The sequence below is a fragment of the Eupeodes corollae genome, chromosome 1 (assembly GCF_945859685.1).
Source record: "Eupeodes corollae chromosome 1, idEupCoro1.1, whole genome shotgun sequence".
NCBI lineage: Eukaryota > Metazoa > Arthropoda > Insecta > Diptera > Syrphidae > Eupeodes > Eupeodes corollae.
The window spans coordinates 135174630-135198468 of NC_079147.1; the positions used below are offsets into that span (position 1 = coordinate 135174630).

General features: G+C 29.1%; 1 protein-coding gene across 1 annotated transcript in view; it reads right to left on the reverse strand.

The window, feature by feature from the left end:
* The window catches only part of LOC129944902 (hemicentin-1), a 287304-nt gene extending 264448 nt beyond the window's left edge, over positions 1 to 22856 (reverse strand). Inside the window, exon 1 of the mRNA XM_056054565.1 lies at positions 21900 to 22856. The gene's annotated coding sequence lies outside the window, so the exon portion shown is untranslated. The remainder of the gene's footprint in view (positions 1 to 21899) is intronic.
* Between the last annotated feature and the right edge of the window lie 983 nt (positions 22857 to 23839).

The window sequence follows — 23839 nt, forward strand, 5'->3', positions numbered from 1 at the left end:
TGCATCTGTTATTTATAAAAATAAGATATATGTATAATAAAAGAAAAGCAACTAGGGTTGCCTCCTTACATACCTATAGGAAGGTTAATATACTCTCATCTAATTATTTACTTAATGCTGGTGTCAAACGAAGAGATTTGTAATACAATAACGTATACATCTAGACCAACATTTTTTAAAACAAAATAAAAGTCTGCAAAAAAACATTATAAAAAGTTATTAAAAACTGTTTTCGATCTAAATCTTTTTAAAAAATTAAGATATTAGTTTAAAAATAATCACTTCTTATAAAAAATATAGTTTTCAGCATTCAATAAAAATTTGGGAAAGATCGATTTAAAAGTTTAAAAATAAAACATTCCTTGAATTTGGTAAAATAGACTAAAACATCTTGTCAAGAAGTTAAAATATTGTTTTCAAACTAATTTAAGCTTATACAAATATTGTTTTTAGTCAAATGTTTTAAAAAAATCAAGAAAATTGGTACAAATTCATGTTCGTGTCTCGATATCTCTCGAATATATAAAATTAAAGCCCTCAAAACTATTTAATTTTTGGCTATGTTTTCTTAGAAATATTCAATTTGTATTTGTGTATATAAGAAATAAAAAAGGTCAAGAAATGCTATTATTGTTTTCGACCCCAGTTTTTGGAAAACGAAGAAGTTTATTTCGAACTTAGGATAGAATTGTCTAACCAAAAGTTGATACAAACCAACGATGCCTGTACAATCTAATAATCTGTTTAGTTGGTTTTGATGCCATATGAATAAGTATTTAACTATGAACCTTAATATTACACAACAAAAAAGCTTAGTACCCGTGGCATGATGGTTAGTGCTTTGGACTGTTATGCGAGAGGTCTTGGGTTCGATCCCTGCCTATGCCACTTAAAGTTTTTTCACGGGTAGGTATTGCCTCTTGCGAGCAATTGACAAATTCTCCAAGAGTAATTCTTGTCATGAAAAGTGCTTTCTCAAATTTGCCGTTCGGATTCGGCATAAAACTGTAGGTCCCATCCATCCCTGACCGCAGTACTCGCACACAGGAATGGTTGAGAGTTGCCAGTAACTAGGCAATAGTTCTTAAACGGACTGTTGCGCCACCCAATTTATTTTTATCACTTCACAATATAAAATATACATATAAGGCAAGTTTTCCATTCGTGCAAAATTTCGAACTCGAGATTTTAATCAAACAGATATTACGATGGTACGATTTTTTTAGTAGAAAAAAGTGTGTATCGCGATTCCTTTCGGTCTGTTTTGTCTGTCTGTTCACGCTCCTACAGCCTAAACTATTGGGTCTATTGAGTTCAAACTTGAAAGTAAAGCTTTTGAGCAGATTCGCGTTAGACGTTTTTTCATTTTTTTTAAGATCAAAACTAACAATGGCCCACGTACAATTTTTTTGGTTAAAAACCGAAAATTCGAATTTTCTCGAAAACAAATCGATAGATTTTTTTTTAATTTTCTCTAAAATTTTATTTTTTAATTTAACTTCTTTAAATAAGAAAAACATATTTTTGTATTGCTCAGGAAAGGCACCACTCGTAGAACCGTTATTTTGTTTTTTTAATTTTCTCAGCAACTTATGAACTGATTTCAAATTTTTTTAATAAGGTCTTATACATCACCTTAACCTTGATTATCAAAAGTGCAATTTTTCATTGTTTCGATTTTTTTAAAAATATTGATTTTTTTTTATTCTATATTATCTCAAAAACGGGTCTACATTTTTTTACGAAATTCAAATGTAAAGCGTATATTTACAATCACTAAACAACTACATACCAAAAATATTGTTAGAATAAAATTGAAAAGTTTAATATATACAAAATTTATTTAAAAAAAAATCTCTAATGATTTTCAAAAAAAAAATTTTTTAAATCTTTTGATTTTTAAAATGGCATCTAAATTTTTGACGACACATTTATTTTACAGGTAAAATTTGAATCTTAAAACAGTTTTTTTCTTAAAATTATTTTAACCCCCTCCCATCTCACCACATCAAATCCTATGCAAAATTTTAATAAAATTCATATCTTCTATCGAAATTAATGGCATATTTATGTTATGTATTTTTATAACGATAACTATTGTAAATGCCAACGATGGCCGTGTAGCGAAACTGTATCTTCAGAAAATTTATTTTCCATCCTGGTTCTTCTAATATGAAATTAAAAAAAGAGGCTGGGATTCGACCCACACTGATAACTTTCCATCCCGTCTGTCGATTTGTCTTGCTTAAAAGTTTGTCTATATGTACTCGTATCAATTTTTACCAAATTTGCGTACTATTTTTTGTAGATTTTATTTTTTATGAAAACAAAGACTGTTGGATTTTTATATAAAAATTACTGAATATTGAAATAAAATAAGTTTGAAGCCAATATTTTTAATTTTTAAAAAGCTATTTCAGCCGAAAGTAAATTTGTATCAAGTTTTAGTATTGTTTTTTTTTTAAGTTTTATTTTTTGTAAAAAAAATATCAATTCGATTTTTTCATAAACTTTACCAAATGTTGAAAACAATATTTCTTATAATATAAAATTAGTTTGAAGCCAATATTAAAATTTTTAAAGAGATATTTGTCGAAAATCAATTATTAAAAACTTTTATACATTTTTTTTTAGGTTTTTATTTTTTGTAAAAAAAAACTGTTAATTCGATTTTTCTAAAAATTTGTCTTAATGTTGGAAACAATATTTCTTATAAGAAAAAATTAGTTAGAAGCTATTATCTCAAAGTTTTTAAAAGATATTTAAGTCGAAAATCATTCTTTACCAACTTTTGTTAATTTTTGTTTTTTTATTTTTTTTATAAGAAAAGTGTCAATTCTTTTTTTTTCAAAATTTTACTGAATGTTGACAACAAGATTTTTTGAAAGATTAAAGTCAATATCTCAAAGATATTTGAGTCGAAAATAATTTTTTACCAACTTTTATACATTTTTTGTATGTTTTTATTTCTTGTAAAAAAAATGTCAATTCGATATTTCTTATAAGATAAAAAAGCTTGAAGCCTAAATTTCAACTTTTTGAAAAGATAATTGAATCGATATTCAATTTTTACGAACTTTGAGTAATGTTTTTTTAGATTTTTATTTTTTATGAAAAAAACTGTCGATTGGATTTTTCTCAAAATTTTATCAGATGTCAGAAACAGTATTTTTTCGTTGCACAAAATTGTTTTAGAGATGAAATCATATTTCAGTCGCGAAATTTTGAAGGTAACAATTTTTTTTTCAGTTTTATTGATTTATAAAAAAAAACATTATATTGATTTTTTTTTTTAAATATACCTGTTTAATATTACGTTACAATATATTATATAAAATTTAATTTAAGTCTCTAGTGTTTTTGGTTTTTTTGAGATATTTAGGGTTAACCAAAATTTTCACCTTTTTTTCAAACTGCTATGGTAAAAAAACCACCCTCGCAATTTTCTTGAGAGCCCTTTTTGCATCTTTCTGCCTTATTATCTGTATAACAAAATTTATTTGAAATCGATATCTTTTCTGGTTCCTGAGCTATGGAGGACGAAAAAAACGTCGTACGTACACACGAACGTACACACGCACGCACAGACATCTTTCTAAAAATCTTTTATTTCGACTCTATGGACCTTGAAACGTTGAGAAATTTCAAAATCTTCAATTTGACAAATCGGACCCATTACAATAACTTCCTATGGGAAGTTAAAAATAGGCTGGGATGCGTTCCATAATGATAAATTTCCATTCCGTCTGTCGATTTGTCTTTCTTAAAAGTTTGTAGGTTTTCGTGTTAGGTTAAGAAAGTTGTCAGTTGAATTATTCTTAAAAAATTTAAAATTACCAATAAAATTATTTATATAAAGAAATAGTTAGTTAAACCAATTTTAGTAGCATTTATTAAATTTTTACAAATTGGATGAATGAAATTAATTAATTAATTTAATTCAATTTTTACCAAATTTGCGTAATTTTTTATGAAAAGAACCGGACTATTAGATTTTTATAAAAAAAAACACTACTGATTATCAAAAACAATTTTTTCTATGAAATAAAAAAGTTTGAAGACAATACTTTTAATTTTTGAAAAGCTATTTGAGTCAAAAGTACATTTTTACCAAGTTTCAGTATTGTTTTTTGTTAGGTTCTTATTATTTGTAAAAAAAACTGTCAATTAGATTTTTCTCAAAACTTTACTGACTGTTGAAATAAATATTTTTGAAAAGATGTTTTTCTCAAAAACTAAAAGACATAAAATCATTTAGTTTTCAATTTTTGATCAAAAACAAATAAGAGCAATAAATTCTGAAATAAAGAAATAAAAACAGTGGTAATTAATCTTGAAGTATTGAAAAATTACACGTTAACTTTTTTTTTACTTTTTTTTGCACACATTTTGACTTTAAAACTATTTTTTTCAAAAACGATGCATAGTTTTGACTTAATTTAAAAACAAGCTAATAGAAAAAAATGTTGGCTTAAAAAAAAGGTATGAAACTTAATTGTACCTAAGTATTACCATTATTTTTTAGTTATTTTTTTCCATTTAATGTACATATTTTTTTAAATTGTCCCTACCGCCTAAACGGGGGAAGATAGACCCGCCCTCCCATAGTTAAAAATGCTTGTTTTTAACTGTTCTATACAAATCCGTCATCAAACTTTGTCGCCAAAGTTATCGTACTCTCCCCGAAGTCTCTCCCGGCATTGGTTCGTAAGATATTTAGGGTTCACCAAAATGTTCATCTTTTTTCTTTAACTGCTATTGCAAAAAAACACCCACTCAATTTTCTTGAAAGACCTTTCTGCATCTTTCTGCATTATTATCTATCCACCAAAATGGCCGATGAAAAAAAAACGTCGCGAACGTACGTACGACGTACCAACGCACGAACGTACGAAAGTACGTACACCCGAACGACATCTTTCTAAAAACATTTTATTTCGATTCTAGGGACCTTGAAACGTCGAGAAATGTAAAAATTTTCAATTCAACAAATTGGATCCATTACAGTAACTGCCTATGGGAAGTTAATAAATATAACTAATTCATCTAGCCATCTTTGGAAATATGTAAAATGAATTAGAAAAAAAAACGAATCTTAAAATAAATCCAATTTAAGTCGATTGATCAAAATTGTTGTGTCCAATTACTATATAAAAATATTTATACATTCATGTGCTCTTTTAAGGATATTTTAATTAAAAAAGAAGGACAAGCCACTCCAAACCTTAGGCAACGTTCAACATAAGAGTCTGACATACATAGAATTGTTGACCCTGTTTCTAAAAAAAAAAGAAAACAACAACCTGTCTACGGTTATCTAGTGGTGATGAATATAACGAGCGCAATTGAAATTGGCTAATATTATATTTTGAAAATATTTACAAATCAGGTACTCATGTGTGTATATTATGGCTATGGTAAGAATTTTAAACAATGTCCTTCGTGGACCCAAACATAAAGTTTAGTTTTTTTTTTTTTGGAATTCATGGATTTCAAAGAAACATAATATCCACCAAATGTTTGTCATTGTTTAATGTTCAATGTCTTGAACTTATATTAACATTATATGTACCTCTTTTTGTTTTATTTTGATGCGATAACAAAATCAATGACGGATTCAATGTGGGTACATTGAATGTAATAAAGTATCTAATTTATATCGAATCCCATGTTTGTCGTTTTTGCTACGAAGAATAACTTAACAACAGTGTTGCAATAGGTTAAATACAAATGCTAACAGCAGCAACTGATACATACATACAGCAACACAGACAGTTCTAGAAACATATGTATAGTTGAGGGGGATGGCGATCAACCGGCGGATAGACTATTTGCACCCACTCTGGATGCATAACTTATAAAACGTCTTACATCCTGCGGGTAATTGGATATTGCTGCCTTTAGCAATTCAAAATGTATACGTATTGAATGGCATCCAATAATGAGAACAATTTAATGGCCGATGATAACAGAAACCACATGATGTTGGCGACGACGCAACGCAACGGGCGGCGGCGCACGGCCGGCGGCCGACATGGTGTGGCGTAAATGCAAATGAAGAATTCAAGTTGAATGTGTTATCTTAATTGTTGATTCGCATTGCATCTTGCACGACAATGAACAGCGATTGGTATTACCCAAATTGTTGAAAATCTTTTTGGATTGGAGGATATTAATGTGAGGATGGGTAGTATTTGGGACATGGTACACTTAAACCCATTAGCCCCCAAAAATGTTGATCTGACCGCGGTGACGACACGTTGCTTTAGATTACCGCTTAGAAACGTTTGGTGAGCAATGCAAGTGTGAAATTTAAACCACACGAACCCATAGTGCAGTTGGTTAATTATAAAAAAAACACCGTGCACTTAATTTGGATGGCTATTGACCACAATATACGATTTGAAATCGATATAGCTGATTGAAAACCAAACAATTTATCTTAGTGTCAATAATTGGCATCTATATTCTATTCCTACCCCATTTTATTGGTTAAAATTTTTGTTTTGTATTGAACAAGTGATGCAGTGGTAAGCCAGCTTTGTTCATTCGAAAATGATAAAAATGTTGAATAAATATGTTAAAGCGTAGGTTTATTTTTTTAAGATTTAAAAACAATACCTAATTATCGTATGACTTCAAAACCAGATTTCAAAATGTGACCTAAAATGCAGTTTTAATTTTTGATTTCGTATTTATTGGAAGTAGTGGTCGTGGCAAGATGGTTAGTGCATTGGAAAAAATGTAAGATAGTTGGATTTATAGGTAGGTATAGGTAAAATAAGCAGTTTAAGTTAGTATTAAGTCATATATTAAATACCTAATTTAAAGTAGTTTTTAAGTGAAAACGAATATAAATATTTAAATAAGTTAAGATCTTAGGGCCAAAAAGCATTAGAAAACTCATAGAGCGTCCGTATGGGACCAGCAGGTAAGTTGTAAGTTATGGTTAATTAAGCTAGTTTTATGAATTTTTGTCTAGCTTTCAGCTAGGTTTGAGAATAAATTAATAAAATTGGATTAAAAAAGTGAGTTGGACTGTCATGCTAGAGGTCTTGGGATCGATCCCATTTGAAAATGTGTAAAAGAGTGTTTTATCCAGTTTCAGAGTTTGGTATGGTAAATACGTTTTACAAGTACACATTTATGTATTTCTTGTATCTATTATTAATTTTATCTATTTAAGCTATTGTAATTTAGGTTCAGCATACTGAAAACACCTGTGCTTGTTTAGAATTTTGAAGAAATTAAAATTTAAACAAAAAACGAGAAAAAGGATCCAATGCACGATATGGCTACCTACAAGTTAGACTCTTTATAAAAAATTCACATTTTGTATAGACTCCAGAAATGTTCAAGAATGAATTAAAAATATTTAACAGGAAAATTTTTCATTTAAATCCAATCCATTTAATTTGCGGCATCTCTCCCACTTATTCGGTGATTTTTTTTTCGCTCAAGTATTTCATTATGGTAGATTATAAAAACATTGTTTTGTCCTTTCTTGCAACATAATTCTTACATTAAGTTTATAAAAAAACTGCATTGAAATGTCGAAAAACTCGACATCACTCACGCCATTACCCTACATTTTAGAAAGCAGCATTTTACAGAAAATTGACTTCTACAAGTAAGAAAATGCAACTTTTTTTTGTTTCGGATGATGAAGAAACATTTTAAAACTCGGCTGTGTACATAAAAGAGTTATGTTTTATATCCCCATCAAAGAGCTGGTTGATTGCGAATTTCACTCTAGGTATAAGCTTTACATAGAAAAAGATCGGTTTTTAATTGAAAACCTAAGCATCTAAGACCGAATCACAATACGTTGGCTTAGTTTTGAATTACGAGTTCTTGTATCGCGCATTTTTATATATACTGTAAGCGTCAAAAGAAAGCGTACACCTATCATCTTTTTTTTAAATTAAATGTTGAATTAAGGGGATGGCAGCCATTAATCAAAAGACAAATGTCATTTTTTCTGGCTGGTTTATATGTTGCCACTCTTCCAACAAAACAGTTTTCAATGACTCTCGGCTTGTTATATTATGTTATCGGATCTAGTTATCAAGATGTTCCCGCAAATTATAAATGGGTTTGAGGTCTAGGGAATGCGAAGTGTGGTCGATTTGCTTGTAAATACCATAAAGTAACCATTATTTTGGTAACTTTGCTGCATGCTTTGGTGATTATCGTGTTGGAAGACGCATTTACCACTCGAAGCAGGCTTTGTTACACTCTGAGGCAAATTAGATTGTAAGATTTTGAGGGTCTTTTTTCTCATCGTACTATTGATAAATATGAGTTTTCCAAAATGTTATTTTTCCAGAAAGATAAACTTTCATTTTTATTGTTCTTGGCATAAAATAGTGTCCGTTTCTAGTTTCTTTTAGAAATGTATGGCTTTTTTCGTGGAAGCCGGCCATGAAACCCGTTTTTATGAAGGGTTCGGCGAATATCCCTTGTGCTTACATTGACTCCAGAAGTTTGAGTTATGGTTCAAGTCAAACTTCTTCAAGTTTATTTTTTCAATACTTAACTGGTGTTCACAATCACAAGTGTTGACAAGTTTTAAATAAATCAATGAAAACATTTAAAAATGGTCGAACAAAAATAAGCTGTATCCTAAAAACTAAAATTTGTGTAGTAACGTAAAGTACAAACGTCAAATCTATTAAAGCTATTTTCGTAGCTTAAATGTTAGCAGTGAACAATTGTGCCTTGTTCAAAATTGAAATCTGTCGATTTGTCTTTTTAAGTCTTAATCAAATTATTCATTATAATATTTTATGTGAGATAAATTATATGAAGTCAATATCTTTCTTTGTTTTTCTTAAATTTGAGTCAAAAACCATTTCTTATTAGTTTTTTGGCGTTTTTCGTGTTTTATTAAAAAAGTTATTTGTTGAATTTTTCTACAAACAAAATTATATAAAATTTCCAACAATATTTTGCATATACTGAAATAGTTTGATTTCAAAATCTATTTTTGTTAATAAGGTTTTGAGTTGATATGAAAATGTTTACCGATTTTGGTAGCATTTCTTGAAAGTTCTTGATTCTTCTTGAAACAAGTACTAATTGGATCTTTATTAGAAAATTTATCACAAAATGTAATAATTTTGCGGTCAAAACCTTCATTTTTTCAAAAGATATAACACATCCATTTTTACTAATTTTGGGTACTATTTTTTGTAGATTTAAATTTTTATGAAAAATTTTGAAACTTTGAAAACAACATGTTCCATAAAACATAATTTGAGTCGAAAATCAAATTTTACCAACTTTTGGTGATGTTAAATTTTAGGTTTTATTTTTTTTTAAAGGAAACTGTCAATTCGATTTTTCTCAAAATGTAACCATGTGTCAAAAACGCTGTTCTACGTTGAATAAAATCATTTTTGTTCGTAAAATATTCGAGGCGACAATTTTTTTTTTTATTTTATTTTCAAAATATCAGTTTCGAATTATGTCACAATATAGACAATTAAATTTAATTCAAGTTGCTAGCGTTATTGGTTCCTAAAATATTTTGGGTTAACCCAAATTTCCAATTTTCTTAAGAGTCATTTCTTCATTTTACTGTATAATTTATCTGTGCAATAAAATCTATTTGAAGTCGATACCTTTACTGGTTATGGAAATATGGATGACAAAAAAAGGTTCCCGAATGTACGGATGTAAAGGGTGATTTGTAAGCTATCATCTTTTTGGCATAACAGGTTTAAACAGCTGACGCACGTGTTTTGTTTCACTGTCAAACATCTTCAGTTTGGTCTATAATTCAACCATGAATCCTCTTACAAACGAACAACGCTTGCAAATTATTGAATTTTATTATCAAAATACATCTTCTGTTAAGAAAATTCATGGCGTGCTTCTTTACCGAAAAATTACGTAAATATGCAGAATTGTGGATTTTGGAGTGAAGCATTGCAAAAGATACCAATGCATCCAGAAAAAGTCACAATTTGGTGCGGTTTATGGGCTGGTGGCATCATTGGACCGTATTTCTTCAAAGATAATGCGTATCGTAACGTAACTGCAAATGGTGAGAGCTACCGTGATGTGATATCCAACTTTTTTTTACCAAAATGCAAGAGCTTGACTTGCATGGCATGTGGTTTCAACAAGACGGTGCCACATGGCACATAGCAGGCGCAGCAATTGACTTCTTGACATTTTATTTCACGTTCGGGACAGGTCAATTGGCCACCTAGATGGTGCGATTTAACACCTTTAGACTTTTTTTGTCGGGCTAAGTTAAATAATATTTCTATACAGGCAAGTCCACTTAAATTGACCCATTGACAACATTGAAGCATATATTTGTGAGATAAAGGCCGAAATGTTGGAAAGAGTATGCAAAAATTGCACTAAGAGGATGGAGCATTTGAGATGCAGTCAAGGCCAACATTTGCATGAAATATTCTTTATATTCAAAAAAAAGATCTCATACTTTTTTGTGAACTTTACATGTTTTTTTTTGAAAAAACTGTCCTATAGCTTTTAAAAAATCACCCTTTAGGAACGTACGCACACACTTAAAGATAGAAATCTCTCTAAAAAGCTTTTACATAGATTCTAGGGATCTTCGAACGTCCTTAAATGTCAAAATTTTTAATGCGAAAAATCAGATCGAATAGAACAACTTTTTATGGGAAGTTTAAAACACACTCATAACTAACTGTTATTGCCAAAATCTTGCAAATGTTATTTTTTGACACTAAGTTCTAAAAGGGTTATATATATTATATCGAAGTATTTTATACTCTTCATCATATGAGCTGAGCATCCTTTCTTAAAACAATAACTATAACAGTGAATGCATGCTGAATTTTAAGTGCCCAAAAATTAATAGAACTTCTTTTAGGATACAGCTTAGGATTTTTTCAACAATTTAATTCATATTCAAACAAGTTTAAGCCATGTTAGTATGTCGCAGCATAATTGGTTGTGTAACTACTTCACTGTCAAAACCTTTAAAAAAAATTCTTAAGTTCTTCTTCTGAGTATCACTCACTACTATTTTCAGAAAATAGAATAGTTTAATGTCATCTTAATCAAATCTTCAATAGACTACTTTTAATTTAAATTAAATAAGTACTTAAACTTAAACATTGCATTCGAAATACAATCAAATATTTGTGTGTTTTGCTTGTAATGTTAAAATTGTAATTGCACATTTCTATATAAACAATTATACATCAACTTAGTATGCATATAAAAATATTATATACATTCAAATTAGTTTATTAACTATTATAGTTTAAATGTAATCACTTTCAACCTCAACTTCTTCTGTTCTTTATAATTAAAAAATGAAATTAAAACAAAATAATTGAACTGAAGAATAATGGAAAGATTTGCTATATTTTTGTTTTTGTTTCTTAATGGTTACCAATAGCTCGTATCAATTTTTTCATTAGCTTCCAAATGTTCTAAATATCAAGAGTAGAAAATTGTTAAAGGCTTATTTTTTACCAAAACATTATACACGCAAATCATATCCTTATGACAATATTGAAAAGAATTCCTTTTTTACTTAAAAATAGAACAAAAATATTGTTTCTATGCAATCCGGAGTATTAATATAACTTTTTTGTAGCTACGAGCAAATAAGTATCTCTCAACGCTTTTATTAGATAAATTGATTCACCTGATTTTCTTTTCTTTTCAATTATATTTAGAAACATGAACCGAATAGCAAACATGCAATATCAATTATTTTAATTACATAATTAACAATAAAACAATTTGAATAGATTCCAGACAACAACGAAATCAATAATTGTCTCCCTGCACACTTAAATTGAACGCCTACACTTTAATGCGTTCGTAATAGGATTTTGTTTATATGTACATAATTATATACAAACACAAGCATTATGTTTTGATTTATTTGACATAGCATAATGGTAATAGTAATTTATATTAGTTGTTCTTTTATTAAAATTGATAAAAATAGATATACACATACATTGTATGTGAACATATATCCCGTACAAAATTCGATATTTACAAAAATAAATTAAACTAAAAGGGACATTTTAGTTTAGGGTAGTTCTTATAATAAGTAATTTTATGGCTAAATACATTTACAAAAACTTGAACACTAACCTATCGTTATAACTTCAAACTTTTGACACATGCTATTTTTTCTTTTCCCAAATAAGTGTACAAAAAAGAGGTTGCGTAGGTTTTCTTCTGGTTTCAATTAATGAATCACGCCTGTTTTCTAAGATATAACTATTTAAAATTCGAAAAATAAGACTATAAGGCTTCTTAGGACTTATGAAAAAAATTTTTTTTCAATAAAATCCATGATGACTTTAAAAGTCTATAATACCTTTCTTCAATATTTAGTTGAGATATTTATATAATTTCATTTGTATAAAAATCCAGTGTCTTCACCAAGTCAAGCGAATTCGATAAAAGTTGGCATTTTGTGTGTAATTTGTTCTAACTTAAAATATAGGATAGTTTATATTTCTATTAATGTTCTTAATAATTTTTAATTAACAATAAACTGATTGTCAATGTTCATGTTTGTTATTAATCGTAAGTTTCATAAGTCTCGAATAGATGGCGCCATCAGATTTTTTACAAAAAACTTTCGTGAACTTTTCATAGATGGCGGCACGTTCGAATTCGAAATTTCTTTTTCAACAACACGTGGTGCAATGTGATATTTTGATCGATCTATAACGTAACATAGCTTTTTCTGGATTATTTCTAATTAAATTTTATGAGCTCTATAAATTTTGAATATTTCTTTTCAACTACTTAATTACAGTTTCATTAGCCGCGTTTTATTATCACCGTGATCCGATCCGGATCAGATCATGATAATAAAACAGCATTGGATCATCATACTTTTTATTATTTAAAGTTTGGTAGCAGTGTCAAATTCCTTCTTTCAAAAGTGACATTTCGAAGCAAAAAAAAATATAAACAAATACCCAAAATGGAAGCTGCTGTGGTTGATCGAAGTATTCATTTTAATTTTTATTTCTTTTCTCTTTTAAAAACTTTTATAATTTGCAGTTTTTATTTGAAAGTGATGAAAGCGAAGAATCAAACAATTCAATTTTATCCCTATCGAATCTTATCGATGATGATTCAAGTTCCAATTGTAGCGCCACAACTTCTGAAAATGTGCAAATCACAAAAATCAAAAAATGTTGAAAATACTTTTACATGGGATTTTTTTGAAATCATTCTTTAAATTAAAAATGGTTGTAAGTAACACTTAGGTGACATAAATTAGAACTCAGAACCGTCTAAGCCATCTCAATAAAGAGAGTAGTTTTGAAATGACAGTGGTTTGTATGTAACACTTCCAAGAATTTCGAGAGAAAATCATACAAAATTCTTAAAAGTGTTACATACAACCCACCGTCATTTCAAAATTACTCTCTTAATGGAGATGGTTCAGACGGTTCTGAGTTCTAATTCATGTCACCTAAATGTTTCTTACAACCATTTTCAATTAAAAGAATGATTTCAAAAAATTCCCATGTAAAAGTATTTTCAACATTTTTTTCTGCTGCAGCTTTCTCGATTTTATTTATGTTTTTTGACATTTAAAGCAGGGTTGCCCATAGAACATTTTGCTCAATGATTTTTTTTGTTCCTTTTTTTTGGGCAAAATATTACCCATAAATTATGTCAAATATACATTTTTTTGGACTTAATTATTTAAAATTCACCAATTAATTAGTTTTGTTAAAATATCTCATTATTTCATGGATTATATACCAAATAAATAAATATAAAGCTTCTCGCTTTTTATTTAAAAAAATATTTTATTTCAGTCAAATTAAAATGTTTATATGGCAATACAGGTTTTATTTAATTTGTTTGCAATGACACCAACATTTACATGTGAAATCACAATGATAGAGCGCTCCTCGTTGTGAAAAAAAGAATTAAATTTTAGATCTCAAATTGAGATCCAAACACAAAGCAGGATCTTGTGTTGTTGTTGTAATGCATGTAAATCCAAGATCCGGATCAGATCATGGTGATAATAAAACGCGGCTATTAATACAATAAAAGATATAAACAAACAAATTAAAGTACAAAAAAATTTATTCTTTTTTTAAAATTGTAAGCATAGGTTAGTTTTCCTCGATTAAAAATATTGAGTGAAAAAAATTGATCCCAAAGTTAACATCGGTGAGATGGACAAAATATATAAATATTATCAAGCTTTAAAATTTCGCAATGAAACACCTGGCATTGTGTTGTGTATCCGAAAAAGTTGTATTGCCATTACTGCCTACTCCACCTGAACACTTGAAATCACTACTTTCTGGCATTTCAAATGATTCAAAATTATTTTTGCGTAAAACACAAAAGTTTAATTCTTGCTTTTAAATGACATCATATGAAGCATCTAAAATTTGCGATCTCTCATCTGATGGTATAGTAATTTTGAAACAACATTTAAAATACAAGGTCAAGTGTACCATAAAATTGGATCATTTATGCCAATGCCAAATGAAGATCCAAATTTTCTCCAAATCTGCTTCATGGGCAGTTGTGAAGAACGTGTGACAACTCGATGCCAGTATAATTTTATTGAACAAGCAGAAGAGAGATCAATTGTAGTAATGTTGTAAATATTTTTAGAGAACCGTCATCATCTTTACATTCACTCGAGGCGTTAAATAGAACTCTGCAGGATTTAAACACTAATGACAGACTTTTTGGTGGAGCTATTCTACTATTATCTGGTGATTTTCGGCAAACATTGCCAGTGATTCCTCGCTCTACTTTTGCTGATGAAATCAATGCATGTTTAAAACAATCATTTTTATGGAGACACGTCGAAACACTAAGGTTAATAAAAAACATGCGAGTACAACACCATAATGATCCGACAGCACGAGTATTTTCTCAGCAACTATTAGATATTCGAAAAGGTGAAGTGGAATTTCATCAAGATACCCAATGCATAAGATTGCCAGACAATTTCTGTTCTGTTGTTAAAACTAAAAATGATCTGATCGAGAGTGTCTTCTAAGATATAATAAATAACTATCTAAATCACAATCGTGCTATTTTGGCAGCAAAAATGTTGATGTAGATCTAATTAACTACCAGATACAACAATTATTACCAGGCGTTCATGTCAATCGACGTTACTGTCGATGAAGACGAGGCAGTAAATTTTCCAATCGAATTTTGTAATTCTTTAAACATATCAGGAATGCCACCGCACAATCTTCGGTTAAAAATTGGATCACCGATTATTCTTCTGCGTAATTTGAACCCCCTTAAACTATGTAACGTTACACGTTTGGTAAGCAAAGAAATCACCGGAAATGTTCTCAAAGCAACTATTTTGGCAGGAAAGTTTAAAGGAGAAATCTTTCTGTTACCACGCATTCCAATGATACCGTCAGATTCTCCAATACCATTCAAAAGACTGCAATTTCCTATCCGTTTAGCTTTCGCGATGACTATTAACAAATCACAAGGACAAACAATGTCTGTTTGCGGCTTAGACTAAGAGAATCCATGTTTCTCTCATGGGTAATTATACGTGGCCTGTTCACGTGTAGGGAGACCATCGAGTTTATTTCTGTTGACAAAAGACAGGCTGACCAAAAATATTGTTCATCGATTGGCACTTCAGTAAACTATAACTGTGATTTAATTTAATTTATGTTAATCATAGTGTTTATTAATAAAATAATATTAAAGATGTTATGTAAATTAATGTTCAATTTTGTCTATTAAGTCCTTCCTTAATTATTCAGCCACAGCAACGCGTGGCCGGGTCTGCTAGTTTCATATAATATTAGAACAATTCGTAAGTTGTTAAATATCTCCTGTCTTACAAAAACCGAAAAAAATGCTTAGCCATTTATGCTAATACGGTTTGCAATATAAAAATGCTAAACGGTTTAAAAGTAAGTATTGTTCTTCAAACGAATTTACAGTCTAACCAATTCTAATATATAAAGTTTTTGTAATATAGCTGAAAAATATAAAAATAATGTTGATAGGTTTTTTTTTTAGTCTTTAGTAAATAGTTAAACCAAAGTTCGGATTCGTAATCAGCGCTAAAAATTGAACCTAAGACTTCATATAGAGTAAATTTCTAAGAACTGTGTAAGATACTAAAATGGTTTTAAATTGTATATAAAAGAAAAACATCTTTGCTTTGCAAAATTATTATACAAAGTGGTATTATGAGATGTTTTGAGTCTTAAAGTAGCCTTAAAAACACTGTTTTTGGTTGTTTTAACATTTTTAAAATTACAAATTTTAAAAACCGGATGCGATAAAAAACTTCAAAGAAAAGATCCGAATTATGGACATCTAATCATTAAAAAAAGTATTGTTTTGTTTATGGTACAGAAAAAAAAACGTAAGTTTGTCGACCAGTGAACTGCAAATTTGTAAATGTAATACATTTTAGTATGACTTTAATTTATGTAAACAAAACTGTCAAATAAATTCTTAACAATTGTTTAAAAAATGTTAAGAATCTTACTAAATGTATAAGAAAAGAATAGGTTTGAAGTCAAAATATTTTTGTGTTACAAATGGAAAATTATTGTTTTAATTTTTAAAAAAGTTCAATATCTTATTTTTAGTTTTATATTTTTTTATACAAGAAATTCGTTTGATTTTCTATATTTTATATTTAGTATAAGATGAAATAAGTTCAAAATCAATACATTTTTTTAGTTTTCATCAAATTTGACTCGAAAATCAATTTTAACCAATTGTTCTTTTTTTCTTTTTATTTTTCGTAAACAAAGTTTTTATTTGTGAATTACAATACAAAGTTTTTGTCCCATTTCTTCCTTAACCCCTTTTAAACTGATATAACTTCGGTTTGATGGAGCAATGCGTTTTATAGAATTGAATTGAAATCAAAACCTTTATTGATTCATGATATATTTGGGGTCAACTCATTTATGGTAATCTGTTTGCTTTGTTGAACTAAAAATGTTGACATTTCTCGACGTTTCAAGATCTGTGCGTCCATACGTCGAGAACCTTCATTGTGGACCTTATTTCAAGAGTTTAGTTATATCGACTACAAATAAATTTTGTTTTACAGATAATAACACCAAAAGATCCAAAAAGGACGTTCAAAAATATTAAATGTGTGGTTTCTTTACTAAACCATAATTATACAAAAAAGTAGAATTCAATAACGTTTTTGATTCAATTCTGACCAAATTAAAATAAATACGAAAAATTCTAATAACGGCTTGTTACAAATAAAAAAAATTAAATTAAAAAAAATATATTTTACCTCGAATATTTTGCGATTAAAGCATGATTATACATCCGAAATATGTAATTGCATCAATTAAAAAATAATTCTTTGCCAAGTGTTAAATTTTTTACTAAGATCGCTGAATCAGTTTTCTAAAAACTAAATACATTAAAGTATATTATCTACTAAAAGTTGGTTAAAATGTAATTCGACTCAAATATCTTATCATCAACTAAAGATATTAGCTTAACAGTAATTTCAATTGTAATCAATATTGTTTTTAATACCTTCGAATGACTTCAGAATTATTTCGTTCTATGCACAATTTTGTTGCAGAGAAATCCAATATGTATTTTTTATACGAAATATAAACTTGAAAAAAAAATTATACCGAATTGGTAAAAAATTGTTATCGACAAAAAACCTCGGGAACAAGAAAAGAAAAATCACATGCAAGATATTCATATTAACTCTTAGTTAATGTTATATAAAACAAACAACTGACGAATTTTTTTTACAAAACATGAAATCATACAAAAACAACAATAAACACATTAGAAATTGTCTTCGAATCAAATATTATGAAAACGAGAGATATTGACTATATTGAAATATTGTTAATAATATTTTGTTTCAATTTAAAAAATCGATAGACCGGCACAGGCCGCATCCCAGCTCCCTTTTTGCATACCTTGTTATTATTATCTATTAAACAAAATTTATTTGAAATCGATATTTTTAAAGGTACTTTAGATATGGCCGACGAAAAAAGGTATCCAAAACGTAGATAGGAACATCTCTTAAAAACATGGATTATAAGATTTCGTACCTTAAAACATCGGAAATTGTAAAAATTTTAAATTTGATAAATTTCTTATATTACGGAATATATACGAATTTTAACTTAACTTATATTAAGCTTTTAAAATTGCATTATGTGTTAATTTTGATAAACTTAAAACAGTATTTGTCAATCTGTTTCTCAAAAGCATTGAACAAAAGTTAAATCGTAATTTTTTTAGGATTTATTTCCCATGTTTAAAATTTGAAAAACTTTTCTTTTTTTAAGGAAATTTATTTAATACGAACTATACGGAAATAACCAATTTTACCAGAATTGGTTTGACAAAAAAAATTACGAAAGTAACTATAAAATCTAAACTTTAATGTGAGAAGTAGCAACATTCTTCAAGAACAAATAAGAGTTCCTTTAATTTATCGTGTTAAGCTCTTAAAATATGCCTCCTACTGCAGTATTCTTCATGGAGGTTACATTATACCAAATCCAAGATCCAAATCATAATTTTTTTAAAAAAGAATTCTCTGTTTTTGAGAATTTGTTAATTAATGTTATGAGTTCTTAAAAAAAAGTTTGTTGTTTGGTTACCGAAAGTATTCAACATTCAAGCATTGTCGTTGGCATGAAAATGCATTAACCACCACCATGAAACATGCAGATAGTGTATACAATGTAAACTTCGTTAATACAGAAGGAGTTGATTAACTTGGCATATAGACATTTACAGTGAAAATATGTTTTTTTCTGCCCACAATGTTATGATTGATGGCAATGAAATCAAGTTATAATTAAATTCTATATTTAGAGTAAGAAATACATACAAAGCTTAGAAGGGTGATATTATTCACATGGTGGTAGTTTATTTAAAAAAAAAAAATACAAATTATAATAGAATGTTCTGTACTGATTATTTTATTTTTAAATGTTTATTCTGCTAACTCTTTGAAGGTGGATTAATTTTGGCAATCGAAAAGAATGCATGGTTGGCTTCAAGCCACGTTACTTTCTCTTACAATTTTAATAGAAATTTTATTAAAATGACACCTATGCTAAAGTTATGGTATCTAGACAAAATTAGACTTTTAAATCAAATTTTATTTAAAACCCGTCCTTTTGAAATTTAAATGTTAACCTTCAGCTGATGCAATGCAATATGATAAATATGAACTAAAAAGTCATAACAATTAAAAGAATTTTAAAAGCCTTTTTTAATTCAAACATTTCAGCAACCCCGATATTTCCATTTGATAGAAAGCCTAACAGGTATGCATAAGTGGTTTGAATTGTCAATGAGGAACTTTTATTGGGCTTATAAAATATTAAAACGAAATTCTACTTTCTTTAAAAAATAGCAACTATTTTTAGAGTTTCACAGAATTTTTAAATCAAATAAGCGTGGTATTTAATTTTAAATTTTCCAAGTTAAAATGAAAACCAATAAATACGAAATTAATACAATACAATACATGCAAAAATAGCTGGCAGGACTATAAAAAGTACTTAGGAACACATGTAAAAACCAAAGTTGTAATATTGAAAAAAGGATAGTTTACCAAATTTTAACAATTGTAATTTTCAAAAGTTGTTTTTAATATATTGTTATAGTAAATATTTTATTTCAGAATCAACAAAAAGAAAGCTGCTATATGGAGACTTTTTGGACTATGTGTAGTGTATATGCGGAATAAGAATAAACATCAATGAAATAATGAAAACAACCATTCTTGAATGAAGCTACAACAGTAAGGCTTTAATGAATAGAAAAAAATAAAGCTTAGTGGTATTCACATAAATAGCTATGTATATACCCTATTAAACCTTTGACAATCGTCTATATATAGGAATTTATTTTATAAGATAAGCAGTTGTTGACATTTAGCATTTCATATAATGGATGAGTATGGAATTACGATATTCAAAGGCAAAGCCTGACATATTAATTAAGAATTACGAATATTTGATACTTGTTTTTAAAGGGGACGTACAAATCGGTTGCACATTTTTTTCAAAAAACTTATACAAGTGAAGGTGTAAAATAAAAAATGTTTATTATTTGTGAAAAAACAGTAACTCCATCAAAATATAAAAATTCAAGTATTGCTTCGCTTGTTAAAAACCTTCGTCCGTTCGGTGAAAAGTATAATCTGTTTATAAAGTGAAAAATTTTGGCCGTATAAAAAGCCAGATTCTAATTATAATATGTTTGATACAGTGAGATGCCTTTCACGTATCTTGAATAGCATTTTTGCTTAAAATTTTTTTCATTTCTAGGAACTTTTTCTTAGATTAAACTAAATAAACTGACTAATCACTTTTTATGAAAAGTATATCGAACGGATTTCCATACATTTTATAGTTTTCAATACCATGTAGCTGCTGTACGTAGTTACACTGTTGGACGCATTTTTTTTTGCAGTGCCAAAGTGTACAAAACAATTTGACTTGGAAACACATATTTTTCCTTGCACATTTTAAACAAACTCACAAAGAAGTTTCAAAAAACTATAGTGACTAGGTATCTAGCAGTTTTGGAAAGACAATTTCCTTTAAAGTAAACCAGTTTGAAACAAATTACTTTCTTAGGGTCTTTAAATTTGGTAAAAATGTCAAAATTTCCCTATTTTATGCATGCTTGTTGTTAATCATGCTAGGTATAACGCACATCTAAGCTTAAAAACTGAGCATTCAATAAGTCTGGTTGCGTCTGCGTTTCTGAGTTTGAGGGTTAATAATTAGTCCTTGGTATATTTGTATGTTTCCTCAAATGAAAATAGTTGGAAGACGTACAAAATATTCAATCAATTATTTATTGAGTATTTCCAACAAATTTTCTTGTCCTCCCTCGAAAAAACAATACTTTCCCAAGTTTTTCAACAATCGTGACAATTTTCAAAGCCTTTACCTATTATTAAAATAAATTATACTCTATAGGGTTGAAAAAGTATCATCATATAATTTAAAATTAATCAAACAACTATTGTTTCGAACTCGTACTTATCATTCAAATCGTTTGATACCCGTATCAAAATTAATAACAATAATCAAGAAACAAAAATTTATTCAACCTACATATTATTAAAATAAGTAAGATCCGGTAGGTACATTGAGGTAGGTGCTGGTAGAATCTACATATTAAGGAAATAAAAGATAAAATAGAAACAACACATTCAAATTCACTCCATTTTCCACCCAATGAACTGAAAATATTGAAAGGATAAATTCTTCATCATATATTCACCCCTCTGCAATATAGCAACAAAAAAAACTCCTCCTTGCCCCTAAATAAAAATCGAAACATACAACAAGAAAAAAGAAAAACAAAAATACATAAATACTTAAGTTTATTTTCGCCTACGACAACAAGTTCTTCACATCACAAAAAACATGTGCTCTCAATTCAAAAATAAGCCAACCACCATAACCACACGACTTTCTTTATTCGTTTGCTATCCTATCAACCATACCATACATTCTCAGAACACTTTTCGAGAAAAATAAAATAAAAAAACACAAACCCATCATCATAGAAAACATTATTTGTTGTTGTTGCTTGGCTTTCAAAAAGAAAACTTTGGCTTTTTGAATACAGAAAGAAAAAAAATATATATTTTTATATCTTATTCACCACCCAACAAAAGAATCGAATACCTATATTCAAAACTCATATAATAAATAAACCCATCCAGATACACCATAGGATAAACATATGAATACACGAGTGCGTGCTCCTTGTTAACTGAGCTGTAAGCTTCTCGCACCTCTCCCCACACAACCCCTTTACAAAAAAAATACAAGTAAAGAAGGGATTTAAAAAAAAAAATTCTTCAAAAAAGGATATAAAATTTCGCGTACCATATTTCTATTCCTTGTACTCTAAACATATTGCGTGCATATCCTTTTTGTTTTGTAAGTTATTTTTTCTTGATGTGGCTCTGGATTTTGCTGGTGCTGTTCCTTGCTCTGTGTACTTTTTGGTTAGGTTTATTTTTATTGAAGTGTATGCTAAGAGAGGGCCACTGAATTAATGTTTTATTTTACATTAATTATTTATGTCAACCAGAAGGGGGTTAATTTACATTGAACCAGAATTAATATTTCCCTTTTTTGTTGATGTAGGTATCCCTGAAGATTATTTTCAATTTTTTTTCTTGTTTAGCCCTGAACACTTATGTAATTTAATATTTTATTAAGGTATTTCACAAATTCAAAACTTTAGTTGGACATTATTTTTTTTAATCAAATTTTACACTAAAATTCCCAAATAGAAACACATTGAATCCGACATTTCCCAATCCGCACTCGGTTAATCCATCTTCGCAGCTTCAGAGAAAATCGAAATCAACAATTTAAAACCACCACGAGTTACGAGAGGGGCAAAGATTTTACTACCGAAACCGTCAATAAATATTGTCTTAGAAAACCATCAAAACTGACAACAACAACTAATTTGACATTATTTTTGTTTGATCATCTTCAAATAAATAACCGGATACATATGTATGTACGTTTTTGCGTATGTAGTGTATAGATAAGATTATTCGAGTAATATACAAATCACCATTTAACACTAAACAATTTTGTGTTATCTTTGATGAAAAAAAAACACACTCGACACACTCATATACGACGACGTTGACGACGACGAGGAAAATCCGTACGACGACTCTACAAAACCGCGATCTTTTCAGTACTAAAGAATTTTAGACTCTCTGTTTGGAAACGGTTTGTATGTGCGGAGAGAAATTCAATTCAAAAGCCCCTTCGCCTGCTCTGTTCAAAAAGGATAAGCGCAAAAGTCCAAAAAAGTACCTATACTCTACTTCTGCTGGTTATAAGGAAAGAGGTTAACTGCAAAAGAAAATCCAACAAAAACCGAAAAAAAAATCCACCTTCGACGAGCATATTCTAGGGCTCTCTTGCATCATCACATAAGTCTCTCAATGATGAGGCGATACGCTATGATGGTGTATATCCTTTAAGGATATAGAGGTACCTACACATTCCGATAGTTTCGCTTTCAGTTCTTTTTATATACCTATAGGTATCCAAAAGACGGCTTTGGTGGCGCAGTAGCGGCGTCGGCGTTGGCGGTGGCGTTTTATAACTCTCACTCTCGGAACTCTCAGCCAACCATCAGCCAGAGCAGCTGGAAAAGTCAAAAACAAAAAAGCATATTCTCAAGTTTCGCTCTTTAAAAATCGTAGCGTAGGTAAAACTTTACAAAGGAAGATTTGTCGAAATGTGTTGAGCATCCTCTCTGCGCCAGCGCCAGATTCTGCTGAATGAGTTTAATTCTCTTATACGGTTCTAAAGGGACAATTGACAAAGCAAATGGAATTGAAACATGTCCTTAAAATTCCTTGTGACCTAAAAAAAAACTTTATTGTACAATGTTTACTAAAAAGTGTCGTACACCAAAATACTAAGAGCTATTGTAGAGAGTGTGCAGTTGCACAGTCTAAGACCATTTCGATTCATTCCCAATTGTGTGTGGGAGATAAAACAAAATAATCTCTCTGGCTGCAACATCCTTCAAATTTAAGGCTTCACAGAATTATTCTCTCTGTAGTAGTTTTTCTTGATTTAAATTTTGAATGAACGCAAGGATAGCTCATGAATAGTATAAAACACACACACAGAATGGAACATAGGAAAAATGTGTCAGTTACTTTGTGATATTTTTGTAGCTTTGCTTTTTTCTATAACTTGCAGAAACTGCACGAAAAGAGGACAACATTTATTATGGGTAAACGGTTTACGTAACAAATATACCAAAGTTTTCTCTTATAGTA